Consider the following 10,958-nt stretch of genomic DNA (forward strand, 5'->3'; position numbering starts at 1 on the left):
TGATCATATTTTTGGATCTTACGATATTGTTAAGTGTAACTATAGTCCTAAAACAATATTGAGATTATGACGTTAGAAGAATGATCATATTGAATCGACCCAATCTTGTCTCTTATGAATTGAGTTAATATCGCCTGCAATCAATTATAATAACAGGGAGTGTTAGTGTGTGATTTTGCTCCTTAGACCATGAAAGTATCATAGTCGCTTTTGACCGTACGATGGACTTTAGGATTGCACAAACGTCACTTGTAACACGGTGATCATAACGACAACTTACATGCTCATCGAAAAGATTGACAAGGGACTAGATAGCTCAAAATTGGATTTGCTTCTCCAGCGATAGAGAGATATTTCTTAGAGCCTTCTCGGTTTTACGGCATCCATCATCGCCTGGCCAAACACAGGTGACTATGTCACGCGGATGCCGGAACACGATAATGAGAAAGAACAAAACAGGTAACGGGGATAACGGTCTAGTGAGCACGTGATGACTCAGAAGATACCGATGCATTTCGGGTTTGTGAAGAATCGCGAAGCAAAGGGAACATCACGTGGTAACCAAATTTTCACTCTAATGTCAGTTTTGTGCGCTTACGAATAGATATGGACGTTCACGGGTTCCTCTATCGTTCATCGAACGAAAGAGTTTCGTTCAGGTCTATGACGTACCGAACCTAAGGGGTCACAAGCTTACGGAAATCGCAATCTGCATAGTGTTAGTAGGATGGGAATGATGCGATCATATTTATGAATTGTTTCATTAATATTCGGAATAGTTTCAAGAGGATCCATATGCGTTTTGGGGTCACCGGGAGGGTTTCGAAGAGTGCCGGGTATATTACCGATAAATAATATATAGGAGGAAAATGTTTCTGAGGCCGTTAAATTATACATAAAAGGGTCTAGAAATATTTAGAATGCTTTTATATTTAATTTAATATCAACAGGCCTAAAAAGGCCAAGTGGTGGAAGGCAACTTGGGCCAACAAGGGCCAAGTGGGGGAGGCGCCCCCTTTGCAAAATGGAAGGAGGTCGAATTGGAGAAGGGGGAGGACTCCTCCTCCCCTCCCTTGGCCGGCTCCCCGAGGAGGGACCTTCCCTCCTTGGTGGTTGCCCTCTCCACTCCCCTCCAACCTATATATACTAGGGTTTTTTGCTTTATTGAACACACAAATTTTAGAGCCTCCTATAGTGCCCCTCTAGTTCTAGCTAAGGTTGATCCTAGTTGATGTAATTAGAGCAAGACCAATCCTCTAATCTTCATAATGAGAAGTGCAGTGTGGTTCTAATATCCTCCCACTAATTCTCCCGCGATAGTTAACTTTGAACGGCGAAGCGCTGCCGGATTACGAAGGATGCACGCTTGGAACCAAGTAGAGAGGCCTTGTTTCCGGTCTTCGGTTCGAGGGGTTGTTCGTCGGCGGTTCGTGGGATCGTTCATCGATGGTTCGAGGGACTCCAAGTACGATATACACCTACACGTTCTTCTTCCGCTATAAGTCGGTGACGGTAATGATCGTGATCACAACCCGTTATGCATCTTCATATTGATATTGAGTGTGCGTAGTTGCGATTTTTTTGATTATCTACTATGTTTCCCAATGGTGGCATCATGAGCGATTTTATGAGTAGGTGCAGGTTGTGATCTGGCTCACATGTGGATGTGAGGGTTGATGTCCTTGTTATGCTTCCCTCGAGTGTTGCTTTGGTTTAGTTCATTGACGGCATGGTATCACTTTTCACAAGGTTCTGGCAATCGCTCGGCTCTGGTTGTCGATGATCTGCTAACAGTTCCGTGTGCTTCATCATAGTCAAGAATAGTGAACTATCACATACACAAGAGTGTGATGAAGATGAACGATCTTCTAGGGGTCACGTGTATTTGACGAAGTTTAGTGTGGGGGATGAGATTTTTAATTAAACCTCTTCTTTCACACACAACGAAACTTTATCTAGCATCAAGAATTATCACCTATGTTGTGGACGTAGGTAGCTAGTATAATTTCTTAAAACTGGTTAACTTAAGGAAATATGCCCTAGAGGCAATAATAAAGTTGTTATTTTATATTTTCTTATATCATGATAAATGTCTATTATTCATGCTAAAATTGTATTAACCGGAAACTTGATACATGTGTGGATACATAGACAAAACACCGTGTCCCTTGTATGCATCTACTTGACTAGCTCGTTAATCAAAGATGGTTAAGTTTCCTAACCATAGACATGTGTTGTCATTTGATGAACGAGATCACATGATTAGGAGAATGATGTGATGGACAAGACCCATCCGTTAGCGTAGCATAATGATCGTTCAGTTTTATTGCTGCTGCTTTCTTCATGTCAAATACATATTCCTCCGACTATGAGATTATGCAACTCCCGGATACCGGAGGAATACCTTGTGTGCTATCAAATATCACAACATAACTGGGTGATTATAAAGATGCTCTACAGGTATCTCTGAAGGTGTTTGTTGGGTTGTCATAGATCTAGATTAGGATTTGTCACTCTGAGTATCAGAGAGGTATCTCTGGGCCCTCTCGCTAATGCACATCATAAGAAGCCTTGCAAGCAATGTGACTAATGAGTTAGTTACAGGATGATGCATTCGGAATGAGTAAAGAGACTTGCCGGTAATGAGATTGAACTAGGTATGAAGATACCGCGAATCTTGGGCAAGTAACATACTGATGACAAAGGGAATAACGTATATTGTCATTACGGTTCGACCGATAAAGATCTTCATAGAATTTGTAGAAGCCAATATGGGCATCTAGGTTCCGTTATTGGTTATTGACCGGAGAGGTGTCTCGGTCATGTCTACATAGTTCTCGAACCCGCAGGGTCGCACGCTTAACATTCGTTGACACTAGAGTAGTATTAGGATATTTGATGAGTGGTAACCAAATGTTGTTCGGAGTCCCGGATGAGATCTCGGACGTCATGAGGAGTCTCGGAATGGTCGAGAGGTAATGATTTATATATAGGAAGAAGTCGTATTTTGTGTTCCGGAAAAAGGTGCAGTTTTTTGGTATTGTACCGGGAAGCTTCCAGAAGGTTCCGGAGGATTCGGGAGGGTTCCGGAAGTCCACAAGTGGGTTCACCACGACCCAAGGGCTAGCATTGGCTGTCGGGAGGTGCCCTGGCCTTATTGGGCTAGGCGCACCAAGTCCTCAAAAGCCCATGTGGCTATGGATGGCAAATAAGGAAGGAGTCCTAGTAGGAATAGGATTGGACTTGGAGTCCAAGTCCTCTCCCCCTTAGCTGCGCCCTAGGGCTTGGAGGGGCTGTTTGCCACGCCCCTCCACCTATATATAGAGGGGAGGGGGCGCCCCAAGAGGATACACCAAGCCCTTGGCGCCCCTCTCTCTCCCGTTACTTCATAGTTTCACCGCCTCGTCCCGGCGACGCTTAGCGAAGCGCTGTCGGTGCTCCAACACCACCATCACTACCATGTCGTCGTGTTGGTTGTGATCCCATCTACTTCTCCTCTCCCGCTTGCTAGATCAAAATGGTGAGTAATAGTCCACGAAACGGGCCAAAATCAGCCAAAATAGTGAGTGTTAATAACCTGCACATAAGCGCACCTCGGGATTCAGAACCATGGAAATTGCTCCTTGCCCCAAAATGGTGAGTAATAGTCTATGAAACGGGTCAGAATCGTCAAAACGGTGAGTGATGATGAACGATACGTAATCGCACCTTGGGGTTCAGCAACCATAAAAATCGCTCCGAGACCCCAAAATGGTGAGTAGTGGTCCACGAAACGGGCTAGAATCGGCCACAACGGCGAGTGTTAATGTCATGCACGTAAGCGCACCTTGGGGTTCATAAACCAAGAAAATCGCTTCGGGGCCCAAAACGGTGAGTAATAGTCCACGAAACGGGCCAGAATCGGCCAAACCTGCGAGTGTTGATGACCGATAGGAAAATGCACCCCGAGGTTCATCAATCGTGGAAACCGCTCCGAGTCCCCAAAATGGTGAGTAATAGCCCATGAAACGGGCCAGAATCGGGCAAAATGCCGAGTGTTGATGACTGACACGTAAGCGCATCTTGGTGTTCAGCAACCATTAAAATCTCTTCGGGATCCTAAAACGGTGAGTAATAGTCCACGAAACGGGTCAGAATCGGCCAAAATGGCGAGTGTTAATGGCCTGCACGTAAGCGCACATTGGGTTTCGTAACCATAAAAATCACTCCGGGACACCAAATCAATGAGTAATAGCCCACAAAACGGGCCAGAATCGGCCCAAATGGTGAGTGTTGATGAACGACACGTAAGCGCGCCATGGGCCTCAGCAATCATAAAAATCACTCCGGGACTCCAAAATTATTAGTAATAGTCCATGAAACGGGCCAAAATCGGCCAAAATAGCAAGTGTTAATAACCTGCACGTAAGCGCACCTCGAGGTTCAGTAACCATGAAAATTGCTCCTTGCCCCAAAACGGTGAGTAATAGTCTATGAAACGGGTCAGAATCGTCAAAACGGTGAGTGTTGATGAATGATACATAAGCGCACCTTGGGGTTCAGCAACCATTAAAATCGCTTTGGGACCCCAAAATGGTGAATAATAGTCCACGAAACGAGCCAGAATCGGCCAAAATAGCGAGTGTTAATGACCTACACGTAAGAGCACGTCGGGGTTCAATAACCATGAAAATTGCTCCTTACCCAAAACGTTGAGTAATAGTCCATGAAACGGGTCAGAATCGGCCAAAACGGTGAGTGTTAATGAACGATACGTAAGCGCACCTTGGGGTTCAGCAACAATAAAAAACGCTTTGGGGCCCCAAAATGTTGAGTAATAGTCCACGAAACGGGTTAGAATCGGCTAAAATTGCGAGTGTTAATGACCTACACGTAAGCGTACCTCGGGGTTCAGTAACCATGGAAATTACTCCTTACGCCAAAACAGTGAGTAATGGTCCACGAAACGGGCCAAAATCGGCCAAAATGGCGAGTGTTAATGTCATGCACACAAGCGCACCTTGGGGTTCATAAACCAAGAAAATCGCTTCGGGACCGCAAAACGGTGAGTAATAGTCCACAAAACGGGCCAGAATCGGCCAAACCTATGAGTGTTGATGACCGATGGGAAAATGCACCCTGAGGTTCATCAATCGTGCAAATCGCTCTGAGACCCCAAAATGATGAGTAATACGCCATGAAACGGGCCAGAATCGGGCAAAATGGCGAGTGTGGATGAATGACACGTAAGCGAATCTTGGTGTTCAACAACCATTAAAATCGCTTCGGGACCACAAAACAGTGAGTAATAGTCCATGAAACGGGCCAGAGTCGGCCGAAATGGCGAGTGTTAATGACCTGCACGTAAGCGCACATTGGGGTTCATAACCATAAAAATCGCTCCGAAACACCAAATCGATGAATAATAGCCCATGAAACGGGCCTGAATCGGCGAAAATGGCGAGTGTTCATGAATGACACTTAAGCGCACCTTAGGCTTCAGCAACCATAAAAATCTCTCCGGGACCCGAAAATGGTGCATAACAGTCCATGAAACAGGCCAGAATCGACCAAAATAGCGAGTGTTAATGACCTGCACGTAAGAGCACGTTGGGGTTCAGTAACCATGGAAATGGCTCCTTACCCAAAAACGGTGAGTAATAGTCCATGAAACGGATCAGAATCGGCCAAAATGGTGAGTGTTAATGAACGATACGTAAGCGCACCTTGGGGTTCAGCAACAATAAAAATCGCTTTGGGGCCCCAAAATGTTGAGTAATAACCCACGAAACGGGTCCAGAATCGGCTAAAATTGTGAGTGTTAATGACCTGCACGTAAGCGCACCTTGAGGTTCAGTAACCATGGAAATTACTCCTTACACCAAAACAGTGAGTAATAGTCCATAAAATGGGTTGGAATCGGCCAAAACGGTAAGTTTTGATGAATGATACGTAAGCGCACCTTGGGGTTCAGCAACCATAAAAATCACTCTGGGACCCCAAAACGATGAGTAATAGTCCACGAAACGGGCTAGAATCAGACAAACTGCGAGTGTTGATGACCTGCACGTAGTCGCACCTTAGAGTTCAAAAACCATGAAAATCGCACCGAGACCCCAAAACGGTGAGGTATAATAGCCCATCAAACAGGCCAGAATCAGGCAAAACGGCGAGTGTTGATGACCGACAGGTAAGCGCAACTTGGGGTTCACTAACCATAAGAATCGCTTCGGGACCCTAAAACGGTGAGTAATAGTCCACGAAACGGTCTGGAATCGGCCAAAACTGTGGGTGTTAATGACCTGCACGTAAGCACACCTCGGGGATCATCAATCATGGAAATCGCTCTAGGACCTTAAAATGGTGAGCACTAGCCCATGAGACAGGTCGAATCATCCAAAACTACGAGTATTGAAGACATGCACGTAATAGCACATTGGAGTTAAACAACCAAGGAAATCGCACATGGACCCCAAAACGGTGAGTTATAGCTCATGAAACGGCCTAAAATCGTCTAGAACGGCGAGTGTTGATGAACGATACGTAAGCACACCTTAGGTTTAGCAATCATAAAAATCGCTCCGAGACCCCAAAATTATGAGTAATAGTCCACAAAACGAGCCAGAATCAACCAAAACGGCGACTGTTGATGACCTGCACGTAATCGCACCTTGGAGTTTTAAAAACCTTGGAAATCGCATCGGGACCCCAAAACGGTGAGTAATAGCACATGAAATGGGCCAGAATCCAGCAAAACAGCGAGTGTTGATGAATAACACGTAAGCGCATCTTGCGATTCAGCAACCATTAAAATCGCTTCGAGACCCCAAAACGGTGAGTGATAGTCCACGAAACGGGGCAGAATTGGCCAAGACTATGAGTGTAAATGACCTACACATAATCGCACATCGGGGTTCAGTAACCATAGAAATTGCTCCTTACACCCAAAACGGTGAGTAATAGTCCATGAAACAGGTCAAAATCGGCCAAAATGGCGAGTGTTGATGAACGATACGTAAGCGCACCTTGGGCTTCAGCAGCCATAAAAATCGTTCTGGAACCCCATAACGGTGAGTTATAGTCCACGAAACAGACCAGAATCGGCCAAAACGGTGAGTATTAAGTTCATGCACGTAAGCGCACCTTGGGGTTTATAAACCAAGAAAATCGCTTCGGGACCCAAAACGTTGAAATACTTTTTTGAATACATAGTAATATATTTTCCAAATACACGTTTTACATTTTGTAACGACAGTAAACATTTTATAAATCACACGAGCATTTTTTTTGCATTGTTACAGATTTTTAAAATTGTATACACTTTTATCAAACACATCTCACATATAGTCTTTTAAGGGTATGGCACATTTTTCTACATCACGCAAACAATTTTTTTTATGTTGTATACACTTCTTTTTAAAAATTTCACAGGCACATTTTTTTATTTTATTTTTTTGAATATTATTTTACATTGTACAATTTTATTTCCAAATACCACATACATTTAGCTAAACTCATGATATTTTTTAGATGTCACAAACATTTTCTTTACACATTTGTTTAGGTTTCAAAATTTGTTCCCAGTTTTCAATTTTCAAAAAGTATTCGCACTTTCAAAAAAATCCTGGTTTAAAAATTGTTTATGTTTCAAAATCGTGTTTGCTTTTTCAAAACATATTCATTTACTTAAAGTATTCAGAATTTTCAAAAAGTACTCACATCTTATAAAATGTTCGGACATTTCCAAATTTGTTTATGTTTTTAATATTTGTTTGCCCCTAAAAAATGTTTTCAAAGTTGAGCGCTTCTGTGTGTGCTTAACTAAATGAGGCCTCTTATTATATCACTCATAGTTGTCTCCACTAGTGGCTAGCGGGATGAGCTCAACTCTGCCACGTCCCAAATGCAAAGTTGTTTTTGCTACTTCCCGCTTTAAGGAAGAGAATGGCTTTTTAGGTCGCGCCTTAAGAAAAGGAAAAAGAAAACTCCAGCCCTGTCAAGTCCACAACCAACAATCCCAGGATTTAACATGCCACGTCGACAACCATGTTTGGGAACGCACTTAAAATTGAAAATAGACTGGGATCAAAGAGTTAGGTGTGCTGATTTCTGGGATTTGAAGTTTGCGGTTCGATTTAGCTTTCGTCTATAAACTCAAGGTTTACTTCAAACTATTTCCTTATGGAGGGAAGACACAAGGACACTGTGAATGAATGAGAACAACTAGTTGATGAATGCTCCTTCAGGAGTCTCACAATGATCAGCGCCCTCGACGCGCTCTCAGCTACCCGCCACGTGTCGCGCTCCGGACGCTCCCTCCAGATTTTTTTTATTTATTTTTCCGCACGTTTTTTGGCTTTTTGAAGGTTTTTTCTGTGTCTCTTTGATGTTTTGGTTTTTCACCGGTCTTCCTTAGCTTTTGGACAAAAAATTACGCAAAAAAATGAGTTTTTTTCTTCCGCAAGAGGCATGGTTTTGCTTTCGCGAGATGCACGACCATGCCTCTCAGAAACGAAAAGAAAACACATTTTTTGTTTTTTTTCTTCTGCGAGAGGCACGGTTTTGCTTTGCGAGAGGCACGATCATGCCTCTCGAAAAAGTAAAAAATGTTTTCTGTTTTTTTTCTTCCGCGAGGGGCAAGGTTTTGCTTCCGTGAGAGGCATGGTGGTGCTTTCACGAGAGGCACGGCCATGCCTTCTTGAAAACAAAAAAAAACATTTACATAAAAAGTGGCGTCCCTAAAACCATATATGGGCCGGCTCAATGTTGAGGAGGGGTGTACGCCAGTTTTAAAAAATCCCTATGACTAATGCCTAAGCGCAAAATAGGGTTTGGGTCACTCACTAGCCTATGTGCTGGGAAGCTCCGATTTAGCATTGTATCCGCTGGGAAGAGGGCAGCGCTTTGCCTCGCTCATGCGAGCCCTAGTGTGCGATCGCGTTGGGCTCCAGGCGGGCGGGAGGCCATAACATCATTTATTTGGTTTTTTGATATTTTCAGTTTTCATTATTTTTACTTTTTTGCGATGATTTAGTTTTTGATTGTTGCAAATATCCTAAATAATTATATTGCCAAAACAATTTACATAAAAAATGTTTCCCAAGCATTGGAAAAATGTTAAATGTGTACAAACAAAATTTTCTAATGTATACGGGAAATTTACATAAAAAGCACAATATGTCTTGAAAAAGTTGACCGCGTATTTAGAAATGTTAATCAAGAATTTCAAAATATTTTTGAACAAGTATTTGAAAATAATTAACTAAGCATTCGAGAAATGTTAAATGTGTGTAGAACAAATGTTGAACATGTGTTAAAAGAATGTCAATGTTGTATTTGAAAATGGTAGTTAAGAATCTAAAAAACATCAAAATACGTATAACAAATATGTTGACGTTATATGTATTAAAAAATGTTGATCTTTTCTTTGAAAAATGTTAAAAAAATCTATTGAAAATGTTGCCATCTTTAAAAGACGTTAACCAAGCATTAATAAATGTTAAAAATGTCTATAGAAATATGCCGACCACCTATTAAAAGATGTTAACCAAGTATTTGAAAAATGTTAAATGGGTATAAAGAAAATGTTTCTCATGTATACGAAAACATGTGTACAAAATATATACAACGTGTCTGCAAAAAGTTGATCATTTATTTATAAAATGCTAATCAAGCGGTTGAAAAAATGTTAAATAGGTATTTGAAAAATGTTAATCAAGCATCGGATTAATGTTAAATGTGTGTCAAAAATGTTGACCATATATTAAACAATGTTAGTCTTGTAACTAAGAATTATTACTGAAAATGTTAAAATGTGTATAGAAAAATGTTGAGCATGTATAGAATTCTTTTTTTAATCTATTAGTTCAAGTATGTTAAAATGTGCATAGAAAACGGATGACCTTGTATTTAAAAAATGCTAAGTATTAGAACAAATTTGGAAATACAATGGAAATCTGGAAATACAATGGAAAGAAAAAATACAATGTCTAACGATGGAAAAAGAAATCTGGAGAAGAACAAGGAAATCAAATATAAAAAGAAGAAAAAATTGGATAAACAAATCAAAAAATTGTACATGTGTTGAAGAAAAATGAAGAAAGATGATAATCGACAAAGAAATATAAATAAAACAAATAAAACGGTACAAAAATCTTATAAAGCCAAAATATAATAACGAAAGATACAAACCAGGTAAGAAACAAAAGGAAACCAAGAAAAAACGAAAATGAAAATGCAAAAAGAAAACAAGAAATTCCATGAAAAGTCGGTGCGAAAAGGAAAAGAAAAAAAACAAAAAACTAGAAAAGAAATGAAAAAACTGAAGAAGGAAGAATAAAAATATATAACCTTGAAAAGTGAGAAAAGACAAAGAAAAATGGTTGAAATACATCGAAAAACAGAAAACCATTGAGGAGACAAAAGAAAACAAAAGGAAAAAAACAAGAAAAAATCAAGAGAACTTGATCGAGCGCATCCTCATCTCGATGGAAACCCGATCAATTAAAATGAAAAATCGGCGAAACCAAAGTTGACAAAAGCGGTAGGCATAAGCAAGACGGGTGGCCTTCGCCTAGTGCCTAGGCGGTAATACAATTTTTACTATAACGGTGTATCTGTGGTTATTATATGTGTATCAATATTAATTTACGGCATATAAGTTAGCTACCAGCTACTGCAAATGGAATATGTGTCAGTTCGGCATGTCAATGCAATAATGCATGATTTCTTGCATGGGTAGCATTTTCTTGTTTGCCCAGCCTAAACTTTCATTCATGGCCTATGCGAAGCATTTGGCCATCGCCTAGTGCCCTAAGCATGCCTAACCCCCTCGTAGCACTGCATTTTCCAACAGAAGATGGAACTGAGTCGGCCAAGGCTACACGTGGGGAATAACCTTTCAGGCGAGGGCAACATATATCTGGTTAAAAGTTGGATATAGCTCACGCGCTAGTAAGAGGCCGAACGTGCACCTTTTG

This window comes from Triticum dicoccoides, chromosome 5B (genome assembly GCF_002162155.2).
Source record: "Triticum dicoccoides isolate Atlit2015 ecotype Zavitan chromosome 5B, WEW_v2.0, whole genome shotgun sequence".
NCBI classification, from domain to species: domain Eukaryota; kingdom Viridiplantae; phylum Streptophyta; class Magnoliopsida; order Poales; family Poaceae; genus Triticum; species Triticum dicoccoides.